This window comes from Brassica oleracea, chromosome C3, assembly GCF_000695525.1.
Source record: "Brassica oleracea var. oleracea cultivar TO1000 chromosome C3, BOL, whole genome shotgun sequence".
Classification (NCBI taxonomy): Eukaryota; Viridiplantae; Streptophyta; class Magnoliopsida; order Brassicales; family Brassicaceae; genus Brassica; species Brassica oleracea.
The window spans coordinates 61,499,692-61,506,258 of NC_027750.1; the positions used below are offsets into that span (position 1 = coordinate 61,499,692).

Here is a 6,567-nt window from a genome sequence, read left to right on the forward strand (position 1 = left end):
GAGAGACACTGCTCGAGAGATGGAGAGACGAGGCGGAGAGACGAGGCGGAGAGGCAAGTCGAGATTCTCCACTGAACCAATTGTGAATTTTTGATTTCAGATTTTTTCTCCAAATACTAACCCTAGATATTTTTAAAATATGGGCGTATTTTGGCGGCCCATGTCCATTTGGTTTTGTCCATTGGACTTTGGGTGTATCTGGGCATAGTCCATTTGGACAGAAAATATTTCGGGCAGATTTGGGCGTGACCATATTAGTCCATATCGATTTGGACAGAAAATATCTCGGGCATGATGTTAGTGACATCCCCAATTAGTTTCCAATGTGTGAGGTATTTAATGTTAAAGCAGCCCTTGGACTTTCTCTGTATCGATTGAAAGTTGGCATGTTTCCTTCCCATCAGATGTTTGGTCTTGAAGCTTGGAAAGAGAAGGCACAAACAAAGATAGAGTCGCAAGCCACAATTTGTTTATGAGTTTCAAATTATTTTAATCAATCAAAAAACTAACAAATTTATTTATCCATTAAATTTTTAAATATTAATCAACACTATTATTTTATGTTTGTAAAAATGTTCTTTTAGTAAGTTACAGTCAAAATTTTCATAGAAACTAAACAGATAAGCTATACTGAAATAAATCTAACATGACGTGATCCACAAGATTTTTAAAAGTTATTGTTATTAAAGCAAACTAAAAGATGAATTCTTATAATCATTAGTCTGATTCACCTCATATAACATATAAAGTTTAAGATGCTCCCTGTTGAGTTATGTTGAAGAAAATATTTAGAGAACAATGTTTACAAGTTAGAAAAAAAAATAAAGAGTCTAAGAAAGCATGTCAAATAAGTGAGTTAAGATTTTTAATAAAATTATAAGGACGACCAACAATAAATTAGCACAAAAGATAACATAAAAGAATGATAGAAAAATAATCAATATGAATTTATCATCAACAAACTAAAAACATATAAATTTACAAACTTATAACATTTTAAAAAATCTCAAGATTATAATGAGTACGCTATCTAAGACGTTCGTTATCTTATTGCCAACATTTAGCAATTAGAAATATTTTTATCAATTATATAATAGTTTTTAAAAGATCTTAAAAATATTCGTGGAAACTCCGAAACAAATATATATTATCTATAGTACCAAAATAATATTTTTCATATAAAAAAAGTAAATTATAATATATTGTAATGCATTATACAATCATACAAGCTTCACTACTATACAACTAAATAACTAAATCAAGTAATATATAAATATTATACTTTAGGTTATCTATATTATTAATTAAATAAATAAATATTACTTAACATTTGTTTAATTCATTATATTTACTTTAAATTTATATTTTCTTACAAAGATTATTAATATTCATCAAAATATTTGTTGCGATTAAATTTTAAATCTAAATATTATACTATCATATATATATATATATGTATGTATAACAATCACACATTAATTATAAAGTTTTTTCTGAATATAAAGCAAAATTAGATATTATGCAGATAGTTTAATCGCTTATGTTATTCAAATAAAATATATATAATTTTTTGATCAAATATTATAATGTATTAACAGTTTACATGCATTGAATAATCTACATGATATTTTAAAATATAATTTAATATTTTCAAAAACTATGAATATGTTTATAAACATGATTATTGCATCTATAAATACAAAAAAAATTATACATATATTAACTTAATATATATATATATATAATTTCAAAATTTAATATAAATTAGATAAAAATAATAATTGATTTTAAAATGCAATAATTCAAACAATTATAACTATAAATTTAACTCATGATTTTCAAAATTTAGGTTCTATGCTATTGTAAATATTCATAAATAACATATATTATATAAAAGTTGAGGCTATAAACCATCGAGAGTGTCCACGTAAGATTTAAAACGATCAATCGTATTATGAAAAATATGCATTTTAATTTTTATTTTTAAATATGTCAATGTTTCCAAAAAATTGTTATTTTCATAATAAAAAAGAAATCAATATCGAATAAGGCAAACTAACAAAAGTAAAAAATTATACATATATTAACTTAATATATATATATATATAATTTCAAAATTTAATATAAATTAGATAAAAATAATAATTAATTTTAAAATGCAATAATTCAAACAATTATAACTATAAATTTAACTCACGATTTTCAAAATTTAGTCTACATGCTATTTAAAATATTCATAAATAACATACATTAGATATAAGCTAAGACTATAAATTAGTAAGAAAAAATTCATTATATTTTTATTAAGATTTAAAATATTCCATAAAATTATTTAAAATAAAATAGAAATCAATGTCAAACAAGGTAAGTTAACAAAAGTAAAACATTATAAATAAATTAACTTAATATATAATATTTCTCAAAATCTCTAGACTATATTTGCGAAGTGATTTATACACATGTCGTCATTACAATCATTCTCGCTGAAAAAGATGACAAGAAACTTAAAAAAAAAGATGACATGACACTTAAAATAGATGACATGGTTTTAGAAAATAGTGACATGACATCATATTAATTGTGAGATGTAAAATTTTTTTATAAAAATTTAAATTTTTTTCCAGGGATTTTAAATATGGTAATAAAACTAACTCATATATCATCATTAATGTCAATTTTCCATATAAATATTTATTTATGGTAAACTATTAAATATATTAATAATTCATATATCACAATTAAAATTATAATATATATGTATATATGTATCTCACATTAATAAAAATAAACTAAATAAAGTAACACTAATCCAAAATAAATTTGATAGTTAAATATTTAAAAATTATTTAAATTTATCCGTTCATCTTCATCATTTAAATTAACAAAAAGATTTTCAGTTTAACTAATACAAACAAAGTCTCAAATTTATTAGAATTTATTTATATGTATATATATATATATTTAAATAAAAAAAATAGATTACAAAAATACGTTTATGATTTTTTATAACTATTAAAGTTAAAATATAACTTAATAATGTTGAAATATAAATCAAAATTTTCTTTTGAAATAAAAAATGTTATGTTAAAAATTACTATTTCTACGCATGGCGCAGGAAAACTTCTAGTGTAACATTAAAATAAAATAAAAAATATGAATTAATATTAAAAATACAAGACTTTTAACCAATTATAAGTAAATTAATTTAACTCATGGTTATCAATATAAGAAATATATAATATTTCTCGAAATGTAACATTAAAATAAAATACAAAATAATAATTAATATTAATACAAGACTTTTAAACAATTATAAGTAAATATATAAGCTAAGACTATAAATCAGTGAGAAACAATTGATTATATTTTGATTAGGATTTAAAAAAGTTCATAAAATCATTTAAACCAATATCAAATAAAATAAAACCAATACCAAACAAGGTAAGTTAGCAAAAGAAAAATGTTATAAATAAATTTACTTAATACATAATATTTCTCAAAATGTAACATTAAAATAAAATACAAACCAAGAACTAATATTAAAAATACAAGGCTTTCAAACAATTATAAGTAAACTAATTTAACTCATGATTTTCAAAGTTTAGGCTATATATTATTGAAAATATTGAAAATAACATATGCTATATATGAGGCTATAATTCCCAATGATTGATGCTATAATAGTGCTAACTCCTATGAGATTTATTCAACTTCCTAGTGATTCTCCACTACTTTATGTGTCCAAATACAGCTTCTTACATCGCGGTTCATCCTGGTTTGATTAGAATGACGAAGAAGTTGTCATATTCCCGAAATGGAAAAATGGGATCACGTAATTTGAAAGTGGGATAGCTTCTTCATGCTAACTCCTATTATATTTATTCAACTTCCTCGGGATTCTAAACTAATTTATGTGTCCAAATACAGCTTCTTACATCGCGGTTCATCCTACTTTGATTAGAATGACGAAGAAGTTGTCATATTCCAAAACTTGAAAACTGGAATCACCTGATTTGAAAGTGGGATAGAATCACTAGGAAGTTGATTAAATCTCATTGGAGTCAAGATGAAGAAGCTATCCCACCTTCAAAGCAAGGGATCCCAGTTTTCCTGTTTGGGAATATGAAAACTTCTTCGTCATTCTAATCAAACCAGGATGAGTCGCGATGTAAGAAGCTTGATTTGGATACATAAAGTAGTGGAGACTCACCAGCAAGTTGAATAAATCTCATAGGAGATAGGATGAAGAAGCTATCTCACTGTCAAATCAGGTGATCCCAGTATTCCTGTTTGGGAATATGACAACTTCTTCGTCATTCTAATCAAACCAGGATGAATTACGGTGTAAGAAAGTTGATTTGGATACATAAAATAGTAGAGACTCACTAGGAAGTTCAATAAATCTCATAGGAGTTAGGATGAAGAAGCTATCCCACTTTCAAAGCAAGGGATCCCAGTTTTCCTGTTTGGGAATATGACAACTTCTTCGTCATTCTAATCAAAGCAGGATGAATCCATAAAGGGCGGTGAATAGACGGGGCAATTTTCCGGGCCAAAATTCAGCCGTTTTGACCCTCAAACGGGCTGCAGAAAGTTACGGGACGTAAAAAAGGATCCCAATCAGATTTTCAGGGTGTTTTTGATGCTTTCTTAACGCCATTAACCTCGATGCACTATTTCGTTGAAAAAAAAAACAGTCAGAAAATCATGTGGACCCCACGGCCTTACACTTGGATTGGTCGAAACAAAGGATATATGGAAACGCGAGTGATGTACTAACGGGTGTGATCATACCAGCACTAACGCACCGGATCCCATCAGAACTCTGCAGTTAAGTGCGCTTGGGCGAGAGTAGTACAAGGATGGGTGACCTCCCGGGAAGTCCTCGTGTTGCACCCCTTTTTCTTTTTTTCTTTTTTTTTCGGCCTAAAACGAGTCTAAACTTGGAAACCTCATAACTTTTGAACCGTGAGGAACTACGTCGTCCTTAACCGATATTTGCCTTTTTCAAAAAAAAAAGAAACAAAAAGTCATTTAAAAATATAAAATGTTTAAAAAAATTAAAATAGCTATTTTGTGAATATACAATAAACTATTAAAATTGTTGGTTTGAACAAATATAAATTTTGGCTTGTGTCTATAAATTAATAGGACCAAAGAGTTACTTAGAGTTTCTCAAGTGTACCTAGTTGTACAGAGCAAGGCAACAACATGTAACCGGCAGGGGAATCATCAGCTTTAAAATGGCCACCGGTTGCTGTTCCCTTGCCATCCATCTGCGGGTATATTGCAAACACATTATCGTCGTGCCGTTGTTTCTTTTGGTTTTCTTTCAGGCCTGCCAGTGATCTTAAGGTGAAAGAGGACCTTTTAAAATCTAAAAAGAAAATTTCAAAGTTTCAAGCGTAATTTTAAAAATATTTTTTCAGCTTGGACCAAGCGGTTCAGGTTGCCCTCAGTCCCAAGTCTCCTTGCGAAACCCTTTATTGCCTTGCTATACTTATTCTGAGTCTTTTTTAGGCCTGGTTGTGAGCTTAAGGTGCCAAAGGACATAATAAAAGCTAAACTAATTTTTCAAATTCTCAAGCGTCCTTAATTAACCGGTCTTTTCCTTTTTCAAAAACAAATGGTAATTAACCGGTAGTATACAGTATGGTGCCAAAGGACATAATAAAACCTAAACTAATTTTTCAAATTTTCAAGCGTCCTTAACCGGTATTTGCCTTTTTCAAAAAAAAAACAAAAAGTCATTTAAAAATATAAAATGTTAAAAAGATTAAAATAGCTATTTTGTGAATATACAATAAACTATTAAAATTATTGGTTTGTACAAATATAAATTTTGGCTTGTATCTGTAAAATTAATAGGATGAAAGAGTTACTTAGAGTTTCTCAAGTTTACCTAGTTGTACAGAGCAAGACAACAGCATATAACCGGCAAGGGAATCATCAGCTTTAAACTGGCCACCGGTTTATGTTTCCTTGCCATCCATCTGCAGGTATATTACGAACACATTATCGCTTAGCCGTTGTTTCTTTTGGTTTTCTTTCAGGCCTGCCAGGGATCTTAAGGTGAAAGAGGACCTTTTAAAATCTAAAAAGAAAATTTCAAAGTTTCAAGCGTAATTTTAAAATATTTTTTGAAGCTTGGACCAAGCGGTTGCGGTTGCCCTCAGTCACAAGTCTCCTTACGAAACACTTTATTGCCTTGCTATAGCGGTTCATCCTGGTTTGATAAGAATGACGAAGAAGTTGTCATATTCTCAAACATAAAAACTAGGATCACCTGATTTGAATGTGGGATAGCTTCTTCATCCTAACTCCTATGAGATTTATTCAAACTTCCTGGTGATTCTCCACTACTTTATGTATCCATATCAAGCTTCTTACATCGCGGTTCATCCTGGTTTGATAAGAATGACGAAGAAGTTGTCATATTCTCAAACATAAAAACTAGGATCACCTGATTTGAATGTGGGATAGCTTCTTCATCATAACCCCTATGAGATTTGTTCAACTTCCTGGTGATTCTCCACAACTTTATGTATCCAAATCAAGCTTCTTACA

At 28.2% G+C, this 6,567-nt stretch overlaps 1 protein-coding gene across 1 annotated transcript in view; it reads right to left on the bottom strand.

Moving 5' to 3' along the window:
• LOC106331149 (zinc finger BED domain-containing protein RICESLEEPER 2-like) overlaps positions 1 to 6,567 on the bottom strand; it is an 11,157-nt gene that overhangs the window by 2,668 nt on the left and 1,922 nt on the right. The window lies entirely within an intron of this gene.